Raw genomic sequence first — 22,879 nt, forward strand, 5'->3', positions numbered from 1 at the left:
CCTGGTGGTGAAGTTTCTGGACAGTCTCCTACCTTAGCCTCTGCTACGACACCAATCTTTCCATGGGCCGTGGAGATTCAAACTCTGACTCCCTACAGCCTCACATGTCCTTCATCCACTGAGTCTTCCCCACAAGCCTCAGGCTTGGTGATTTCTGTGAGCCTATCCTGTCTTTAGTTACATATGCATGAGATACACTTTCACGTCCAGAAATGAAGATATGCAGAAAAACATAGCACATTGTTTGTTGTGTGACGAAACTTCTCACAGGGATATGCAATGCACGTGCCAAACACCCTAGATACAGAAGCCACAACAGATCAGAGTATTCGCACCACCAAAGTCCAGCTTGCTGAGACAGTGAGTTTTATAAGGGTTATTTACAGGACTATGATGTGCTCTTACAGGAGTACAAATGACTCAAAATCAGCTGCCCACCCCAGCATGGGAGACAGCTCACAAGCAAGAGATGTAGTGCTCACTGTGCAGCCTGCAAACAGCTCAAGAGGCTGGAGAGCATCTGTTCCAGGTACCCATGTTGATATAAGACTCTTCCAGGGACCTTGACTTGTTCCTACTTCTTCCAGGCAGCTAGTCCGATCTCAGAGACTTCTTTGTATCTCTTTTTTTATAGCTTAACTTTTATGAGGTTTTAATCGCTTACTCTGGCAGGGAGGGGCCTAGTAAATCTGGTCTGTTTCAGGAACTTCCTGGAGTTACTTTGAGTTGTTTGCCATTCTGCTCATGGAGCTTCCCTGCAGGATGGAATCTTTCAATCTTATGGAAACTGGTGCACAACGCAGTCTTGGGTTTCTCTGTCTCTCAAATCTCACACCCTTTGTAGCTGACAGAGGGTCCAAGGGGCTTGTTTGGATAGGGTCTACATTTGTCAGAGAGCATCCTCCATTCTATATTTGACAAAACCATGTAAATTATTATACCAGAATATCTTCAATATGATAGTTAAAAATATGATAAAAAGTGAAAATGCCAATCTATCAATTTTAATGAACAGGTAACTTCTGCAAAGTTCTAGCTGCAACAACCTGTACCCTACAGTGCCACCAGACACAATATCTCTGTGGATCTCATCACTCTAGGAACTACCCAGTCATTTATGCTGGTATCACACCATTTTCGGGGAGCTTGTCTTCACCAAAGAAGTGAGCAGCCAGGCATAGGGGTATAAATCTGTGATAACAGCACTTGCAGAGTAGATAGAGTAGGATCAGAAGTGCGAGGCAAGCCTGGGCTACATAGCAAGTTTGAGGCTATCCTGGGCCATATGAAATCTTATTAGGAAATAATAAAATAAATGTAAGTAAAATAAATAAAATAATAACACAAAATATAAAATAAAATAATAAAAAGTAAAATAAATAAAATAATAACACAAAATATAAAATAAAATAATAAAAATGTAAATAAAATAAAACCATGCGCTCTGTGTGTGTGTGTGTGTGTGTGTGTGCGCGCGCGCGCACGCGCGCGCGCATTTCAAGTCTCCACAGAAAGCATAGCATGTGGGTACAGCATGATAAAATGTGGGTCCTATGGATGAAGTACTATTTCCTACTTCCACCGTCCCGGTGAACAAAGTTCCAGTGTAGACGAGCAGGGAAAAGACAGAACACAAACTTCTTTGACATCGTTCCTGTCTCACCACAGCTGAAGATAATTTTCTTAGAGGGACCATTAAAGTCTGTCTTTACGCTGTCATTTTAAACTAAGAGGGGAAGCAGAGCTAATATGCATAATCAGTAAAATCGTTAAGTAGGCAAATTCTATTTCTCCAGATCCTTCAACTTCTTTGATGAGAAGCTTCTTAAGTTCCCCTGCCACTTCAGTCCCTAGGCTATCTCTGGACACTGTAGACTCCGGCGCACTCATCCATGTGGGGCTGGAATGGAAGCAAAAGCCTCTCACTTTACTTCCGAAAGGTGGTTTGACTGAGAAACACCCTCTATAGGCTCATGTATTTGAATGTTTGGTCCTAGATTGGTGGCGAAGTCTGGAGAGGTTAGGAAACTCTTTAAGGTACAGCACTGTTGCAGGAAGAACATTGGTAGGGTCTCCAGGCTTTCAGAGCATATAGCCTTACTCACTTCCTGTCTGACAAAACGTGGCCAACCAGCTCTCTGCCCCTGCGCTGCTGTACCTCCCCTATCATTATGGACTTCCTGCCTCTGGAGCTCTGGAAAGATAAGCTTTTCTTATGGTTGTGGTGTTTTCTCGCAGCCACAGAGAAACGGACAGTGCAGGCAGAATGGCGCCCCAACTATTCCCACCTGCAGCCGGCCAGCTGATCCTTGACTCCATGTGGAATTATTCCAGCCGTATTACATTTGATCCCGGGGAGTCTGGCCGGTGATGAATCGGTGGGTAGCTTCCTTAGCGCCTTGTGAGTCACAGTGAGTGAAGCACTAAATCTGAGTTTTGTCAAAAAGGAAATCAGCCTTATGTCCCTAGGGTTCCGGTTCCTTCACCAAAGCTTTAGATAAAAATAACACATACAGGGGTGGGATTCTGCTCAGCACATAAGAGCAAAGGACCCAAGTCCAGTTCCCAGAACCCCAGACAGCAGGAATCTCCAGCTCCAGGTGACTGGATGCCCTCTTCTGGCCTGTATGGACACATGCACTCATGTGACCTACCTAGGACGAAGACAGGCAGATACGTAGTTACTTTGTTTGAAGTAGTACATAGTATCCAGTAGATAGAAAGGGTGACAGCTGTCCCCGCCGGTTTCTAAGAGTGATAGTCTCACACTCATCCCAAAGGACTCTCCTCTGGGTGTGGTTTTAGCGGCTAATCAGCAGCACCTTTTTTACTTCATCAGAATTTGGGGACGCATTATTAGAATTAAAACAAACAAACAAACAAAACCAGGACAATACCTGGCGGTGGGGAAGTGTGTTAGAGGGAGTTATCAGACTTCGAGCCACACTCTAGACCTGACGCCAGCTTCAGAGGAGCCCGGCATGTCTCCTCTGCTTTAAATCCAGAGCAGCATGCACTCGTCTCCAGTCGTCTGAGACTTCTTTTGCATGATATTCCTAATTTACCAAAAACGGATGTTCAAAAACAACTAGCTCTCCCATCATCCCGCCCTGCCTTTCCTGATATATAGCATAGGATGGAGACTCTCATCTAAGTGTCCCCCAGGGCGGTTCCCCTTCCCTTATTCCCCCGTCAAGTCACCATCTGGTGTAGGCATCCTTGGACTCTGCCACATCACTTCCCCTGCCTTCCTAAGGCCAGCCAAGTTCCCCTCCAGCTGGAACTATGGTGGTTCTTGAACACACATCCCTGACCCTTCTCTCTGCCCCTACAGCTCACTCTGCACATGTGTGCTTTAGAAGATGCCCAACACCCCACATTTCAGAATACCACCTTATGAACCATAAATATGGTCAGTTATGCCCGTCATGTATAACAAATCTTAAAAGGAATGAATCTAGCAAGCCCCGCCACACACACATACACAGCTCCCTACCACACAGATGAAAAGGTGAGTGCTCTTGCACTTACATATGTGGGTGTGTGTGCTTATGTGCTTGTGTGAGCTTATGTGCTTGTATGTGCTTATGTGTATGTGTGTGTGCCTGTACATGTGTATGCCTGTGTGTGTGCTTATGTGCATGTGTGTGTCCGTGTGTGTCTGCCTGTGGGTGTGTCTGTGTATATGTCTGTGCATGCATTTATGTGTGTGTATGTGTGCATGAATGTGTGTCTGTGTGTGTATCTGTGTATATGTGTGTATGTGTTTTTCTGTGTGTGTGTTCATGTGTCTGTGTGTCTATGTATATATAAGTGTGTGTGTCTTTGTGTTTATATGTGTGTGTATGTGTGTATATGAGTGTGCAAATTCTCCTCTGTGTCATCTGCCCAGTGCTGTTGTGGCCATGACCTATTCTAGAAAGAGCATCTGCCTATTACTGTAGGGATCGCTCCCGGGTCTTCATCTGCACCACCTCTCTAACTCATCTCCTCATACACACTCAGAGATTGTCTGTCCCCCAGTCTCAGGCCTGCTCAAACTCTCCCTGGCTTTATTATCTAAAACAACAACAGCGTTATCCTTCCCTGTGTTTGTACCTTCATTTGATTTACTATTGTGTGTGTGTGCATGTATGTAAATGCATATGTGCATGCACATATACCTATACATGTGTACATATATGTCCTTATTTCTGTAGATTCTTATTTTACTCCTAGAGTTTAAACTCCTACACAGCAGGGGCTTAGTCAGCCTTATTTATTACAGTTATTTCTGCCACTTATACTAATATCCAACACAGAGGACACTTAGAAAATAATTTTTAAGTGATTCACATAAGCACCCTTATAGAAACACTCTAACAGCATAACCTCTAATCTTGGTGGAGACGGGCTGAGGGCAGCTTTGGGAAATACCACAGTCAGGGTGTGTCTCGGGGTCTTCTGAGAGAGGAGGTCTCCTTCCCTCAGCTCCACCCGCCAGTCAGTGGCAGGCGAGGCCAGGGTGGTTCCTCAATTGTCAGTGAGCATCACTGTATCAGACCCTCTAGTCCAGGAGTGGAACACAATACTGTCACTCCCTTTCTATCTCAGCCATGGGCTCCCAACTGTAATAAGCGAGTAAAGTAGACGGAAGCTACGGAAAAACTAAAGCGAAATTAGAATCTGGCAAAATCAAGCACACTGCCTGGGGCGGCCTGGGGCTGATGGCTGATGACAGCTAGCAGACAAACCCTGTTCCCTGCTCTAAACTCTGTCTACTAAACAAATTAGCAAGCTCATCAGTATCGGCTCGGCATCCACCTTCTGCAGAGGCAGCTGCTGCAGCCACCATGCTGGCTTGCTGAGCTGCAGTCCTGGCGGTGAGGCACAATGACAGACCGCCAAGGTCCCAGACAAGAGCACTGCTTTCTTTCCAGAAGGAAATCCTGTCTGGTTCTAGAGATGAAGCACCCTCCGGCGAGGGTGCAGGACCTCCTGCACTGCATCTGACACCATGCAGCCGTCTTCAAAGAGTCAGACATTTGCTGCATGAAAAGTTGAATCATGCGCTAGGAGTTAACCATGTAAATGGTAAAGAACAGACTCGGGAGAGGTATACACTTCTACACTTCCCTGCCGGACGGTGAAAACCTTTTAATGGAAACTGGGAATCACTGTAGGACCTGTATTGTTTCTTTAATAGCAAAGCTGTTCTTTAAGAAACTGTGAACCACCTATACTCCCGGGACTCATGAGGCTGAGGCAGAGGGATATCCAGGAGCTGGAGGCAAATCTCAAAAGAAAAAGAAAACAGAATACATTCTCCCTTCTCTCTTACACACACACACACACACACACACACACACACACACACACACACAAACACACACACACACACACACACACACACACACACAGAGAGAGAGAGAGAGAGAGAGAGAGCGCAAGGGGATTATGAGATACCACTGTTCAATTTTAAATTTGACCAATTTTGTCTCTTGCATGTTTGGTGACTCTAAATAGAAAAATGTAGTGACTCTAAAGTCCCCAGTCTAAAGAAACAAATTCTGTAGAGATAAATATGTTGTAGCAGACTTAAACAATATAAAACCAATACACAACGTATACATGTGTCAGAGCCTTACATGAGTCTCTCCTAATACACACAATTTTCAGATATCCCTATACAAGTTTAAAATTACTTTAAAAGAGCTGGGGACATGGCTCGGTAAGTAAGAGTAGTCGCTACTCTATCAAAGGGTTGAGTTCTGATTTGAACGTCCACATAGGATCCCTCTCAAAAAATCTGTAATTCCAGCTCTAGAGGATCCAACCCCACCTTCTGGTCTCCATGGACACCTGTACACACACACACATACACGCACACACGCACACACACACGCATACACACACACGCACACAATATCACCACACACATACATATACACACCACATGCACAAAGACATATCCACACACCCATGCACACGCAAACTACACAAACACACATATTGACACATACCACATACACATAAACACAGACACAGACATATAACACATACACAATATCACCACACACACATACATATACACACCACATGCACAAAGACATATCCACAAACCCATGCACACGCAAACTACACAAGCACACACATATTGACACATACCACATACACATAAACACAGACACAGAACACATACACAAACACACACACCAAACCAATCTAAATAAACTTAAAAACAACAACAACGAAATCAACCCTTGTCCACCCACTTTTCAAAGAAGGATTTGAATAAGACCAAATCCAACACGTTCAACAATCAACCAATACATCTTTCTCTCAAAGCTAAATGTTGCAGAAGAAGGGGTCTTCTGGTTTCGTTTTCAAGAATGCTTTTTCTTTCTAGATGAACCTCGGCGTGGTGAAACATTCTTTAAAACATCCCATGCAGGGAAAACCTGAGGAGGAGCTGCACACACTCCCACAGCACTGGGTTGGAGCATGCACACCAGTGAAGAACTACAGGGAAGGCACCTGGGCGAGAGAACCCAGGAGAGACTTGCAGGCCCAGAGTGATTTTCAGACAGCCTCTACTCACGGTCTGACTCTCTCTGGTGAGAACCTTTCTGTTTTTCTTCTGTTTTGATACTTGAGACAGGGTAGCCTTTTGTAGCTCAAGCCACCCTGGAATTCATGTGGCTGAGGCTGGCTTCAAATCTGAAATCTTTCCACTTCCACCCCCCAGGACCATTTTATCATTTCTAATGAGAGACAAAAGTGTCTTTGTGATAAGAGACACCAGGGACATCTCTAGAGAGGGAAGAAGACGATCTAAACATCATCACTGAGAGAGGTGGAGACAGGGGATAGAGCTGTACTTCCTGTGGGTTGAAGAGCTTGTAACTTCACTCTTTCAGGATGGGGCTGCCTCCCCCTGCCCACTTGGAGCATAGACGTTCCACCGCTGATGCTGCTGTACCCTCAAACATTGAAACAGACTAACAAAAACAGCTGGCTCATCCCAGTCACTGATGTGAAGTCTTTGTCATGGGAGGGCTCATCCCCATGTCTTCTTCTCTAAGCATGCAGTACCTGCCTTAGTGGGGCACATTGTGCCAATAATATTTGTGAAAGTCTCTGTGTCCTCATCAGACTGTTGAACGTTTACCCTGTTGGGGGAGCACATGAAACAGGACCTAAAAGTACCTCAGTAAGAGAGAGAAAGGGCCCCACACTCTGCCTTCCTGTCCAAATTTCTTAAGTCATTAAAAGTATTAAAGGGCTATTCTTTAAAGTGATCGATGTTCCTCTGATGCTTATATGACTCGTAATTTGGAAAAGCACATGTTGAGTGAAGGACCCTTATTCTGAGGAGAATCCAGGCCTTCGTGTCCCCAACTTGGCTAAAGTAATCCTTGCCTGCCTTGTCTTTACTTCAGTGGAAGAATGCTGACACCCGAACATCTCAACAGACTTTCTGGGAATGTCATAATTCCATGACACTGCCTACTCCACAGTGACCAATCACAAAGGCTCAGAGCCTGGGGGATGGGATGCAGATGTCCAACACAGACTGAAGACAAGTGATGTGTGTGCAATGAAGAGATGCTGTCCGTCTTGTCAGCAGACTCAAAAGGCATATCTCTAGGTCTAAAGGATCTCTTCTAGAAGGAAAGCGGTGAGAGAACTACTGTGAAAAGGAGAAAGAGCGTTTATGATGATTTGAAGTAGAAACAATTGCCCAAAAACTGATACTGTGGCGCAGAGAAGCTTCAGATGGCAAAGTCCTTGCCTTGTAAGAAGGTTGATGTGAGTCCAACTCCAGAACCCATGTTTGAAAAGGCCAAGCATGATGCGGTGTTCCTGGAACCCCAGTGCTGGGGAGATAGAGACAGGTGGATTCTGGGACTTGCTGACCACGAGGACCACTACGCAAGTCACCAGCCAGTGAGTGAGACTGCTCATCTCCAAAGCCCAGTGAACAGCTCTGAGGAATAATGCTCTAGGGTGGTCTCTGGCCTCCATATGCATGGTTGCCCCTGCCCCCATGCACACATATGTATACACACATGTGCACGTGTATAAGTCTCTCTGTCTCTCTCTGTTTCTCTCTGTCTCTATCTCTGTCTCTCTCTGTGTCTGTCTGTCTCTTCCTCTGCCTCTGTCTCTATCTGTGTCTGATTCTGTCTGTCTCTGTCTCTGTCTCTCTCTGTGTCTCTCTGTCTTTATCTGTCTGTCTCCTCCTCCTCCTTCCCCTCTTCCCCCACCTCTCTCTCTCTCTCTCTCTCTCTCTCTCTCTCTCTCTCTCTCTCTCTCTCTGTATGTTGCTCTAGGACTCCTGTGATCTCAACATCTTAATGAGTCCTCTATGCCTCCCTTTCCTTACCGACGAGGATAATGGGGAGACCACTAAATTCCATTAACTGGCAATAATTCTAATAGGACTAAGTTAAATATTTCAATGTTTTGTGATCCTTAAAATCCCCCGAGCAGACCAGCACAGTGGAGATAATTGATCCAATAGCATTCCCCTCATGGACAGAAGCCATCGATAGCTTAGAGCCCAGGTTGATAACTGCCTCAGTATCTGTTCTCCAGTATTGGAGAGAAGTCATTTGAATTATTTTGCAGCATCTGACAAGCCAGTGCCTGCCGTTCCCACATTTCTAAATCTTCTACAACTCTTCAGCTGACGACCACTTTCAAATCCAGTGATATCAAAGCCTCCAGTTCAGAGGCCACATCTTGTCTGCCACTCCCCCAACATCGTTGGCTGCCCTGTCCCCCGGAATGGAATGGCCTCTTTATCTAGAAGGAGTTCACACTGCCGTGAGTCGGAGTCTGAGGAAGCGAGGTTATTGGTTGCAAATGTTCGAACGATCCTAATAATTGCATCTAGGGATCCATCCCCTCGTGTCACGGAAGCTGGAAAATGGGTCAGACGTAATGCATTTGGTTAAGTGTCTAAACTGAAAAGGTGCTATTTTATTTTAAATGCCACGGACCTGACAGAAGCTGGGGTGACTGGTGCAGTGCTCTCTCATTTGGAAATGGATCAGGGACATGCCCTCCGAGGGTCAGACTTTCATTTGCTGATGTTAATTCTCAGCTGCCTGCTCCTCGACTTTCATTGTAGCCTGTGTCTTAGCTGGGCACGCTCCCGATTCCCTACTCTATCCAGACAGTCCATGTAAATAGTGTTTATGTTAAGGAAGTCATGCTCAGTGTGACTGGAGCACGCAGAAACTGATGTTGTTGTCACTTCAGATTAAGCTCTTATTTTAGCAGAGGAGGCAATTGGAGCAGGCAGCTGAGTGGCCCAATGAAATATTCAGCTCATTTCATTTAGAGCTACCCAGTTCCCATTGTTCCTGCTGGCAAGCTTTTAACCCTGCTGGTGCTGGCCCAGCAGTGCCATCCGAGTGCGCGCGCGCGTGCGCACACACACACACACACACACACACACACACACACACACACACGACATCCGTCAACACCACTGAAAACCAACAGGGGAAGCATGCGGGAGGCGTTCCACCAGATGCATTTGCTGAACCACTGTCCCTCTGTGTGGCCAGGAAACATGTTTTAAAAGACTATGTGTGAGATCTGACTCCATTTCTTGATGCCCATGGAAGAAGAGTGGGTCCGAAAGATGCTCTTGGGACAACTGTTAATGTGTTTGAAGATAAATGTACTCCTCCCATCATTTTACAAAGAGTTCTGCAGGAAGGATTGCTTAAAGGCAGCCGAGAGCCATCACCCCAGGGCAAGTCAACCCCCCAAAACAGTCAGTCACATGCACTTGGAGTTCAAGCTCACTGTCTGGAAAGACTGGACATACGAAACTTCTGAATCAATTTTGTCTCTTTCCTAAAGGTTTCACTAACTAACCCTTACCATGTCAAAAGTCCAGGTATCTGGTCAAAATCCAATTTATCTGTTTAGGGTCACATAGCATTCTGCTGTTATTTGACAGGATCAGAAAGGCTTGGGTTCTAGGGGCTAGAGAGAGGGCCCAACAGTTGAGAGCATCTGTTGCCCTTACAGAGACATGGGTTCAATTCCCAGCACCCATATGGCTGCTCACAACCTCCTACACCTCTAGCTCCAGATGATCTCTGGTCTCTTCCTGACCTCTGAGGGCAACAGGCACATGTGTGGTGCACAGATACAGGTGCAGGAGAAGCCCTCATACACAGAGAATAATAAATGTAAGTAGATTTAGAAAACGGTGGAAAGACTTCTGAGTTCTAAACTGTGATTGCTTTTCTATTCTCTTCCTCTTCTCTCTCCCCTTCCTCTCTTCCCTCCTCCCTCCATTCTCCTCCTCTTCATCCCTCCTCCCCTCATCCCTCCTCCCCTCATCCCTCCTCCCCTCATCCCTCCTTCCCTCATCCGTCCTCCCCTCATCCGTCCTCCCCTCATCCGTCCTCCCCTCATCCATCCTCCCCTCATCCCTCCTCCCCTCATCCATCCATCCTTCCCTACTTCCTGTCCCATCCTCCCTCCATTTTAATTCTTGCCTCATTTCCTCCCATCCTCATTCCTTCCCGACATCCTTTTCCTTGTCCCCATTCTTCCTTCCTCCCTCCTCCCTCTCTCCTCCTCTTTCTTCCTCTTTCTCTTCCTCCTTTTCCTGCCAGTCCAACAGGGAATGTGGGCCACAGAAATTATACTGAAGTACTTCTGTGCATCAAGCTTTTCAACTGACTATTTCAAGTGTGTGTGTCCTTAAAAGACAGGAATTTAGAGAAATTCTATTTGGGTAATATCTGTCAACGAAGGGAAATGTCATGATATATTAATCACAGTACACAATGCTGTGGGTTCTTGAGAGCAGAGACGTCAGATGTAAGCTGGATGCTGACAAAACTCAAATCCACCACCAAAGATGTGACACAAGGGGCAGAAATGCCTCTGCACAGAGCCTTGAGGTCACTGGGGACAATGAGAGCCTGGTGTCTTCCCCTTATCCCAGGGTTTGTGACATTTCCAACCTAGCTTCTCTCTCAGCCCTCACTCACATAGATGAGGAATTGCTGATGTAGGACAGATTCATGGGACGCCATGACCCCCCCAACCCCAGCCTCCCCACAATGCTAAAGATTTAGAAAGGGAGGCAGATACTAACCACACCTGCGTGAAGGAAGTGTTTGCAAACCACAGAGATACACCTGATTTGACTTAAAATAATCCATACTCCAAGTGTGGCCCCCCTCACGTTGATAGATGCTCCCCAAAAGAAAAGAACGGCCGGCCTCCCAGAGCAAGCAGGATCATCTGAACCAATTGCCTGGAGTTTATTCCCAGACCTCCCCAGGAAAATATCGATATAAAGGAAGGGCTCCAAAATCCCATTTCCTCTCTGTGGAAGAATGTATCACATCAGCAGCCTAGCTCGGTGGCACACATGTATGAGCCCAGTGCTTGGGAAGAAAGGCAAACATTTCAGAAGGCCATGGACCAACCACCTCAGCTATCCCACATGTTCACGGGCAGCCTGAGCCACACTGGTCTTAAGAAACGATCCCAAAGGAAAAGATTACCTATCTGGTTAAGCAATTTGCTTTAACAGTAATTATTGGGTATTTAACCAATGATACTTATTATTATATAATGAAATTTAGTTGCAAAAGCTGCAGATTGTCCCCCAAAGGCAATTAGATATTCAAGCCTTGGCCATCACTTGGCGTTATGTGGAAGAGTTAGTTAGAATTTAAGAAATGGGACTTAAAGGTGGCGTATAACCTTTAATCTCAGCACTCAGGAGGCAGAGGTGGGACAGCCTAGTTTACTGTTCTGCCCACCACACACTCACACCATGATGCCCTTTCTCACCTGAACCCAAAGCCACAAGACCAGAAACTCCCCAGGGTTGCCGTCCAAGCACACCCTTCCCCTCCATAAGCCAATGGTGCCCAGTGTTTCCTTCCGTAATGGATTAACTACCACAAAGCCTGGGGAGCCCAGCTGACACTTGACAGTCATTGGTGTTTGAAGCAAATTTTGTCCCTGGAATCAAGAAACTCTTAGCATCAATCCACAAGAAAGTGCACAAAAGCCTTTTACGCCAAAACACAAACAAAGGGCAGAAGTAAAAATTTAAAAATAGCACACACACGTCTGCAGCTAAAGGAATTGTGTGAGGATGGAGGAGAAGACACACTGTGGTTATTTTGGATGGGCAACTGTCAGGAAAGCTACGGAATATAGATTTGAGGCGCTGTTTGTCAGAGTGTTCGTGGAAGTAAACGGGAGAGGAAACAAACCCGAAATTAACTGTGGCGCAATTTTCCCTTGTGCTGATTCTGTCTGAGCAAAACAGGCGTTTAATAACACACTGTCTTAAAAATATGCATTGCCTGTATTATATATAGAACCACAGACATATCTGGAGAACGTATAGCACCACACAGTCCATTAAACAAGTGACAATTCAAAATGATCTATGAGCAAGTAAGGTAAGGGAAACCACGTTATGTAAATGAAAGTAACAAATTAAATTAATTGTGTGTTGATTGCATCCGATTAGGCAGTGGAAAGGGACCCAATCTTCACATGTACATTGTACCCAGTCATTGGTCTTGTGACATCTAACCCAGAAGACTGACATGGTGGTCACACCAGTCACACCAGCGTTCTGGAAAAGAGGCAAGAGGGCACAGCAAGTCTGAAGCCAGTCTGGTCTTCCTAACAAGTTCCAGGTCAGCCAGGACTGTGCAATGGAATGCTCTCTCAACAAAGACAAGGGAGGAGGGGAGGGGGCGGCAGGGCAAGGGAAGGGGGAGGAGGATTGGAATGGAAAGAAAGTAAGGGAGGAAGGTGGGAGGAGGGGAGGGGAGACGACAGGAGAGGGAAAGAGGGAGGGAAGGACTGGAAAAAATCAATCTAATCCAAGCATCGGAATGCTCAGAAAAACAGTTAAATGTATGCTAAGTTTGATAGACTTCCCCCAATTCTATCCCAATTCATAAAGTCCTAAAGAAAAATAAAGTCTTAGATTTAGGGATCGATTCTTGGAACTTCAAGATAGAAGAATGAATCCCTGAAGTGGGTTCAATTACTTTCACTTGCTATTTACTTCTTTTAAGACAGGGTTTCACCGTGTAACCCTGGCTATCCTGGAACTCCCTCTGAAGACTAGGCTGGCTGGCCTCGAACTTACAGAGATCTGCCTGTCTCTGCCTCCCGAGTGCCGGGGTGAAAAGTATATATCACCATACTTGGTGATTTTTACACTTTGGTTATCTTACCATTTTACTTCTGGTCTTTAAAATTTGCATCCTCTTTTTTTTTTCTTCTTGAAATCATAGAAATTGAATGCTCTAGCCAAGGGATGACTGGTAAATGAAATCTGAATAGAAAAAATGTTAACACTTGAAAGGTTTGGAGGGAAAGTTGCAGAAATTTAAGTTTTCGGGCCTTCTTTTTTTTCAATAGTGACTATGAAACAAAACCGCCAATTTCCCCAAAGTAGCAGAAACATAACTTGATGACAGATACATCCACCCAGCTTCATGGGCACCCAGCACTGGGGAGCAGAGGCAGGAGACCATTCTTGTCTATGTAGCCAGTGGTAGACCCACCCGGGACAATGAGAGGCTGCATTGAGAAGAGATCATTTGTACACACTACCTGCACACCCGGCCTGAACTCCTATGGGCTGCTCTCCTTTCCCATGTGCCACCTCTGCACGTAAACAGAGAAAATGCTTCAAGCTAGGAGTGCTTCTCCATAAATCCTAAAGTCTGTTAGCCCCGCAGAGCTATCTCACACCCCAGCTGCACACACCGTACAGAAAGATGCATGTGCACTTAATGTGTAGCATAAACGCCGTAGCATGTTGTAGATTCCAAAATGGATTCAAATGAAGTCTTTGATGGAACAGACACCCATCACCAAACAAGTGTTTTGAGAAAGCAACTGTTCTTCACAACTCAAATGTCTGTCAGGGTTCATAGGTAGAGGCTTGGTCCCCACCATGACGTTGTTCTTTGGAGGTGGACTCTAGGTTACTGGTGGCATTCCCTTGGAGCATGGTAGGACCCAGTCCCTTCTTCTCTCTCTCTTTCACTTCCTAAAACTGAGTTGAATGATTCTGTTCTGCCATCAGCTCCTGCAAGCTTTCCAGAGGCTGACCTGACCATAAACAACAACCTCCAGGACTGGAAACAAAAGTAAGCCTTTTGTTCTTGGAAGATGGTTCCTCGGGAAAAAAATGACCATCAGGAAAGGTCAGCAGGCCAGTGACTTATACAGGCCACCTTCTAAATCAAATCATGGCCAGATCCTGTCCCCCATAGAGCTCACCCTGGGTCCATAGAGCTTGCCCTGGGTCCACAGAGCTCACCCAGGGTCCATAGAGCTCGCCCTGGGTCCATAGAGCTCACCCTGAGTCCACAGAGCTCACCCTGCGTCCAGTACCAGTAGTTTGGACTTTTACCATCAGCTTGAACATTTGTGGTCAGCCTGACATCAGAGGCACAAACTTCAAAACATCAGCTAAGACCCTCCCTCAGGTTCAGTTTTTCTTATGAGTGGACATTCAGCATAAAAAAATCTACTCAAGTATTATGATTTGTGCTATGTCAAATTTTGGGGAAGTATTTTTCACTTTTACTAGTACAGTATCTTGACTTTGCCATCAGCCCACTGGGCCTATCATATTTATGTTCTAGCCGTTTCAGGGGAAGCTCGCAAACACCAGATCTGAACAACCTGACTATCAGGAATTTGTATGTTTTATACTCTGTGTGTAAGCATGTGGGGTATGTGACATTATGCTTACATAAAAAAAATTTACAACTAGCTTCTAATGCTTCCTAAATCACTCTCAAGAACCCCCAAAGGGTCCCATGGGGACCCCAGTAATGGGCAGCATCCACCTCGTTTCCGATTAAAATGAAAAGGAGGTACCACTTTTACCAAATCATTCATCTTGAAAAAAATTAAAATTCTGATGTCCAGTGCTGGGGGGTACATGGAAAAGGAAACTCAGTTCCGCTTTTCCTATATATGCAGCATTGTTCAATGGCACAGTGTTATTTGGAAAGCAACGTGGTAATAATGTAACCTATTAGAATATTCATTCATCTTGACATGGTCAATTCATCTCTGTGAATCCAAACACATAAACACAATCACACTGACCTATATACACAAACACTCCGACACACACACACACACACACACACACACACACATACACACACACACATACTCACACACACACAAATGCGTGGACATACACACAAAGATAGCCAATACAATGTTGTTTACTCCCTTATCCTATCTGTACCTTCCCTCCAGCCCCGGGATAAGAACCCTCAGCCCAAGCTTCCCCATTGCAGGCATGTAAACAACGCCCCCTTCAGTCTTTGCATCTTTTTCTTCCCCGTTTTTACTGTTTGCTGCTGTTTGAAGACATTGTCATTTCTGCGGTGTCACTTTGGGGCTGTGTCTATAACCTTGAAGGCTGACAGTAATTTGGAGGAAAGGAAAAGACCGTGCAGAGCTGTGGACAGGAAATGTGTGGGGTGCACCCCTGCATTAATAGAAACACCATAGAGGGACAACGATATGAGGCAAAACACTACAAATGACTCAAGATCTAATTTTGGGGGTCGGTCGCACAGCCTCACCCCTAGCTGAGGGGTTATCAGTGGCCCACCACATCCAGGGGAAGTCCTTTCCCCTCAGCATTGCTCTCACAAGTCATGGCCTACTCGTGTTCCCTCAGACAACCCAAATTAAATCCAGAGATCCATTTCTTTTTCTTTGTAATGACACACAAGTAGGAGCAAAACTTGTTAAGAAGATTTCCGGAGAGGACAGAAGAGGACAAGAGAAGTCAACTGGAAGTGACTTTGACCGAAATGCAATCTGTGCAGTATGAAATTACCAAAGAAAAATGTTTTAAATTCTTATAACCTGGTTTCTATACAAATTTACCTTGAAACGTCACGTGAACATATTTCAGGTGCTCACCAAAACTGCGAGGCCCGTCAAACCTTACTTATGCCATCTAGTGCCAGCCGCTCTGTCTATCTGGCTCCCTGACAGTCTCTTAGTTCTAAAGTTTGAAACCCCCAAGCTCTTTCATCCAATCACACCGCTGCACATTAATTCTTATAAAATGAACTTCTAAACATATTCCTTCCCTACTTGAAACCCTTCGTTGCCAATGGGATAGTTGGCACAGGTTCTCCCATGATGTCACCCCCTCCTACTCCAGTCGAGCTCTCTGTTGTTCCTGACATTCTGTTTCGCTCTCAGCCCCATGTCATGTTATTTCCTATCTTCCTATACCGCAGCAGATGTCTTTCTCTCGACGGGAAATGGATCCTCTCTTCATTTCTGGCTAACAGCTTTCTAGTCAAGTTTCTACCCCAATATTTACCTTGGGAAGTATCCTCAGACCAGACAATGTGATTAATAGCGACTCGTGGGGCTCTTGCTCCAGGGTACTTGCCACCTAATGAAAGGCCTTTGGGCGTGTGCTTCCCTGATGGATTGCAATGTCTTGAGGTGGAGATTTTCAGTACCAGGAGCCTCCACTGGGTAAGAACTCGGCATCCCTCAGTGGAATGACTTTGTGAAGAAGGAGGAGATGTAAGCGTAGTGTTTGACCGTGGGGCTGTATTTCTGAGAAACACATCGCAAGGCATTCTTCAGGCACAAGGAGAATGCCCCTTCACAGGCCTCAATGGCTTGGATCAAGCAGTCAGCATGGCCCTCGTAGGGGTCAAGAAATGCAGTCAGGGTCTGGAGACAGCTGGGTGAATGAGTGGCGCACTAAGAAGTGGGAGGACTTGGAGTATTGGATACCCACAGTCCGTGTAAAACATGGCCCTACTGGTCACATCTGTGATCGAAAGACGGGGATGTGTTGGCTAGCCTGCTCAGCCCATCAGTGAGCTCCAGATTCAGTGAGAGGCCTGTGCCACAAAATAGAGGGATACAGCCAACACGGACCTCCATGCATGTGGACATAAGCACATCCCTCCATCCTTTCTCTCAAAGGAGGGGCTACAGTGGATGTAGAATGCATGGGACCCCAGCTCACATGACACAATGGACCTCTTTATCATAGATGGTTTTTATGTACACGCTGGGGTCTGGGATGTAGCTCAGCTGGTAAAGTGTCTGGATTCAGTCCTCAGTGCAACATAAGGTAGTGTAGGGGAGACACCTCTGATCCTAGTCCTCTGAAGTGGAAACGGGAGGTTAGGAGTTCAAGGTCATCCTGGGCCATGTTCACAGCCAGCCTGAGGTATATGACACTCTGTCTCATAACAACAGCAACAACGACGACAACAACAGAGCATACTAATAAACTATAGTAAAAATTAAAAATAGAGTTAATATAGTGTTTGTCATGCCAAATATCCTATGCACTACACCGTCACAAAGCTGATGTAATGGCAAATTTGTTCACAGGGACTTGGGTGTGCTCTGAGTCACAGACTACAGGTCACCTGGCTGGGGTCATAATAGCACTAGAGATGGGGACTTTTCAGCCAGCACAGCCTTAGGTGCGTTCATTCATTGAGCCATCTCCACACAGCATGCGAGTGCTGATGCTGGGCTGAGCTATGACCCAGTGGAGGAGCGCTCGCCTGACATATGGATAAGGTCCCTCAGATTCAATACGTGGGGAGAAGAAGGGTGGAAGCAGACTCTGCTAATTTAGGTGATTTCTGGTTCCTTTCATTAGCAAGTTCTTACTTTAACGTGGCTCCAGGGTCTCACCTAGACCGTGCTGGTCTTGAACTTGCTAAGTAGCTGGGGAGAACCTTGAACTCACTGCCCTCTTGCCCCAACTTCCCAAGCTCTCTCCACCATGCCCATTTCCATGAATGGGTTTTTTTTTAAAAAGATTCATTTATTTTATTATTCCATGCGTGTGACTGTTTTGCCTGTGTGTATGTGTGTGCACCACGTGTGTGCCTGGTCCCTGTGGAGTTCAGGAGATGGTGTCTGATGCCCTGGGACTAGAATTATAGTCTGTTGTGAGCACCGAGTGGGTTCTGGGAATCGAACCCCAAGCCCTGTGCAAGAGCAACAAGTTCTCTTAACTACTGACTTCCCCTCCAGCTCTCTGGCAGGATTTCAGAAAGTCCTATTTTTCAGTCCTTATGCGAAAGTATTTGCAGATGGATTTACTTGATTTGTAAAAAGACATTTGATTTATAATACCTTCGCGACTGGCTCTAATTTTCATTAGGTCTCCCACTCAAGCTCTTAAAACCCACACACCTACACCAGGTTTATCCCCATGCCCAGCAGTCCACTTGACTTGAAATCCCATGCCCCAATAGCTAGGTTTCCCTAATGTCATTTCCTCAAAGTGTGTTTTTTCTTAAAAATTTCTCACTACACGCGTCTCGATGTACATGAGCACCCATTAGAGTTTTTGGCAATTTCCGACTCCCGTACGCATCAGATCTAACTGAAAGAAATCGTTTTAAAATTTTTCCATGTGGAATCGACAAGTATTACCGGATTCCGGTCAGGCCGTGATGCATCTCACTTGCTTTTTAGAGTCCCTGTTGTCATCTCCCACCAGGAGGCAATAAGAGCAGGTTAGGAAAGATTCACAACAACCTGGCAGTTCCAAATAATATCTCGGTGAAGCTCGACAAGGCTCGCCCTTCTGCAGCAAGGCTGTTAGTTATCCCCATTATCCTGCAAGCCCCTTGAAGGGACTTCAAGCAAACAGTTTATCCTTATTCTTCTGTATGCTTTCAACACGGTGTCTTATTATGCTCTGTTTAGATGTGCCTCCTGAGGAGGGGACCACACACACACACACAGCCCAGTTAAGCAGGAATACAGGTCAAGGGCCCCCAGAATGCAAACTCCAGGCCATAAAGAGTGCCTGTGCATACCACACCAGGATAATAGCCAAAGAAACTCTGGAATGCTGCACAACCTGTTCGGCGAGTTCAGGTAGAAGTTGGCTCTCCAGCCAGGGGTATGATGTCAGCTGGGACCACAGGCTCAGGATGTTTGTAAATCTTGGGTCACACAGGGGTGGCCTGCAGGGGTGGCACAAGTTTTGTGTTGATATGAGAGTTCCTTCCAAGTGGACTATGGCTGTTTGGAAAAGAGTGACACTCTTCCTGCTATTTGAGTCTCTGCGGGTGGTATCTGCAATGGAGGGTAGTTCAGTGGAAAGAACTGGAACCTCTGTGGTACACACGTGGCCCAGAATCTCTGCACTGTGACTTTAAGGCTGTGTGACATTAATGACGCTTGAAGTAATCCAGCCTCAAGTCCTAGCTCTCCAGGTTGAAGCTTCCCCTCCTTTCCCTTCCCCCCCTCCTTCCCCCTCAAATTTCTTCTCTTCTCACTCTTAGCTATTCACAAGGACAGCATGCCTTGTCATGATGCACGTGTGGGGGTCACAGGGCTTTTTCTGTGTGTCACCTCTCTCCTTCCCCACATGGGTTCCAGGAATGGAACTCAGGCCTAGAGAAAAGCATCTACATCAGTCTATCAGTCCAGCCATCTTGCTGGTCTGTGATGTTCACTCCTTACAGTACCTTGGAGTGTGCCCTACTCTTGTTAAATGTGATCCCTTGAAACGAGGTCATTCATGTGGGCAGTCAGACAAAAGAATAGAGTTGGGCATAGTGACACAGGCATTTAATCCCAGCAACTCAGGAGGCAGAGGCAGGTGGATTTCTGAGTTTGAGGTCAACTTGGTCTACAGGGCAAGTTCTAGGACAACCCGGGCTACGAAGAGAAAGCTTGTCTCAAAATAAATAAACGAGTAAGTGGAAGTGTGGACACGGTGACAGATGGGCAGTGTTAACTCTCTATCACTAAAACTAAGTCCATGAGGCAACTACTTGACATGGGGGGGGGGGGGGAAGAGTTACTTTGGAATTTGTTTCTAGAAGTTAGTCCAGGGTCACTGGGCCCCAACATTTTGGTGGCCATGCTGAATGCATGAAGTAAGACCACTCACATTGTGAACCAGGAAGTAGGCTAGAGAGATGGCTCAGTGGTTAAGAGCACTGACTGCTCTTTCAGAGGTCCTGAGTTCAATTCCCAGCAACCACATGATGGCTCACCACCATCTATAATGGAATCCAATGCCTTCTTCTGGTGTGTCTGAAGACAGCAACAGTGTACTCACATTTATGAACCAGGAAGTAAAAACAGGCACAAATACTGGGTGAGGTACCACATTCCATTGCGGAGGTATCCCCCAACTCCACAACCTAAAGATGTGACACAAGGACTGACTCTCTGCTCTATCTGCACCCCAATAGCACACTGTGGGTGGGGGTGTTTTGATATGTGGTTCTTTGGAGGGCACTTCCAACCCAGAACACATATAGGAGAGAACAGTGTAAGGAGACATAGAGAAAAGTCCCTTTGTGCTGAGAAAAAATGGTGGATATGGCACCTTCCCTCAAAGCCTTCAGGAAGACCGAACCTTGCAGGCGCCTTTATTTTGATCCTCTAAAACTCTGAGACAATAAACTAATGTTTGAAGTCTACCCATAGAAGATATATTCCCAGGAGTGCCCTCTCAAGCTATTGTATCTGGCTTCCTCAGACAGTAGCGGTGCTGGTACAGTGGCAGAGACAATATGGAAAGGGCTTGGGGAGCAAGGGCTTGTTTCTTAATCATTTGAAGCAAAGCATTGGAAAGATTCAGCCTCATGTCTCAAGTCTTCCTTCCTTCCCCAGGACGATCATTTACTTTGTTACATCCTGGACTTCCATCAATGAGAAAAATATCCACGGAGCAGAAAGCCCAGGGATGAGGAAGAACCAACTATGGGATATTGAGCACCAAAAGCCTAGTGTCTTCTGGGAAACTGGAATGGTTTCTGTATACAAAAGTGGGCCTAGAAGAGGCCTTTGTGTAGATGAACTAACTTAAGAGAAGAAAACCACCCCATGCATGAAAAACTCAATGTAGTCAAGACACGTGTAGACATGGGGCGGGTCGAAGAGATTCCTGAAGGTAGGACAGTTGCAATCATAATGTTCTCCACTTATACACACACAAGCTTTGTCCTGCCTCTTCTCCTCCCAGTTGTGGTAAAATGACCAGATCTTATACCAGAAGATTTAGCCAAGGTGCCTTCATTAAACAGATAGGGAATCCCTAAGTAAATGACCAGCTCAAACTCCAGACTTTGAAAGACACTGACAAGAAGTTACATGGATATTTAAGGGATGTTTCAAGACTCAATGGGAAGTTGAATAAACCTCCTGCCCTGTGGAGAATCAACTATGGAATTTCCATGACTAGAAGTTTCCAGAAAAGTCCACCAGGTTCTATACCCCCCAAAGTTCAAGAGACCCAGTGGAATAGAGACTGGATTAGCATGATGGAACTCTGGAAGTCGAGAGGACCGGGAAAGGAACAGGTCTAGAATTGGAGAAAAACTTGTCTCCCTTCCTACTCAAACAAGCAAAGAAGAAGATGCATGCTTCCTGGGCATTAAGATCTGCACAAGAAGGGGTTTGGGGATTTAGCTCAGTGGTAGAGCGCTTGCCTAGGAAGCGCAAGGCCCTGGGTTCGGTCCCCAGTTCCGAAAAAAAGAACCAAAAGAAAAAAACCAAAACACAAACAAAAGCACACCGTTTTGGGGCTGGGGATTTAGCTCAGTGGTAGAGTGCTTACCTAGGAAGCGCAAGGCCCTGGGTTCGGTCCCCAGCTCCGGAAAAAAAAAAAAAGAACCAAAAGATCTGCACAAGAAAGCTATGCAGCAGCTCAAGAAAACCAGCGGGCACACCCATGAAACCCTCTTGAACTCCAGGGAGAACGGACTGTATGAAAAACAGGAGCTGAGCAGAGTAGACATTGAAGGAGAAGCCACACTCAAGTGAAGAGAGTTGAAGCCAGGTGAGTTCAGTAAGGGAAACATACAAGTTCCCTCAAAAGTAGACTTAAATGTCTACCAGAACCACAAAGCACATCCAACACAATGGAAGAACAGTTCATGTGAGAGATTTCCCCACGTTGCTTTTCCAGCCTTCATTTCCATGTTCTAACCCCTAAGCTAGTGGGCAAGTGACTGGTAAACAAATAAAAAGTGAAGGTTCTCTCATGGAGTCCAGCTGAAAGGAGCCCCGGGTGAGGCAGGAAAGATGGTGCTGGCCACTTTGGAACTACAGATATGGCCTAGTGTTGGGCTCACAGTTTCTGGCTAGAGATTATAATTATTCAGAAAAGTCTTTTTTTTCTTTCATTTAAAAATGATCCTATTGAGGTGTAAACCTCAACTTGACCTAAATTTAACCCAGAGATAAGGTAGAGAAATTGTGATTGATTTATTTCTGCCCTTAGATGGTTTCATGCCAACACAATACAAGCTAAAGTCATTGGGGAGGAGGGACCATCAATTAAGAAAATGCTTTCATAAGATGGGGCCGTAGGCAAGCCTGTTGGGCATTTTCTTAATCATGATTGATGGGGGAGGGTCCAACCCACTGTGAGTGGTGCCTGGGTTGGTGGTCCTGGGTTCTATAAGAAATCAAGCTGAGCAAGCCATGGGGAGGAAGTCACTAAGCAGCACCACGTCATGGCCTCTACATTAGCTTCTGCCTCCAGGCTCCTGCCCTGTTTGAGTTCCTGTCCTGACTTCCTTTAATGATGAGCTGTGATGTGGAATTGTGAACCTAATAAATCCTTTCCTCAGCAAGTTGCTGTCACTGTGGCATTTCAACACAGTAGCAATAACCCTAACTAAGGCAACATACACGCCGGGCTTAATCAAAGTATGTTACAGATGAAAACTGACACATGGAAAGAATGGGAGAGAGGGAGGGAGGGAGAGAGAGAGAGAGAGAGAGAGAGAGAGAGAGAGAGAGAGAGAGAGAGAGAGAGAGAGAACTCACTGGGAGTGGAGCTGAGGTCTTAGAA

At 45.8% G+C, this 22,879-nt stretch overlaps 1 protein-coding gene across 2 annotated transcripts in view; it reads right to left on the reverse strand.

Moving 5' to 3' along the window:
• The window catches only part of Sox5 (SRY-box transcription factor 5), a 955,415-nt gene that overhangs the window by 773,704 nt on the left and 158,832 nt on the right, over nt 1-22,879 (reverse strand). The window lies entirely within an intron of this gene.

This window comes from Rattus norvegicus, chromosome 4 (genome assembly GCF_036323735.1).
Source record: "Rattus norvegicus strain BN/NHsdMcwi chromosome 4, GRCr8, whole genome shotgun sequence".
NCBI lineage: Eukaryota > Metazoa > Chordata > Mammalia > Rodentia > Muridae > Rattus > Rattus norvegicus.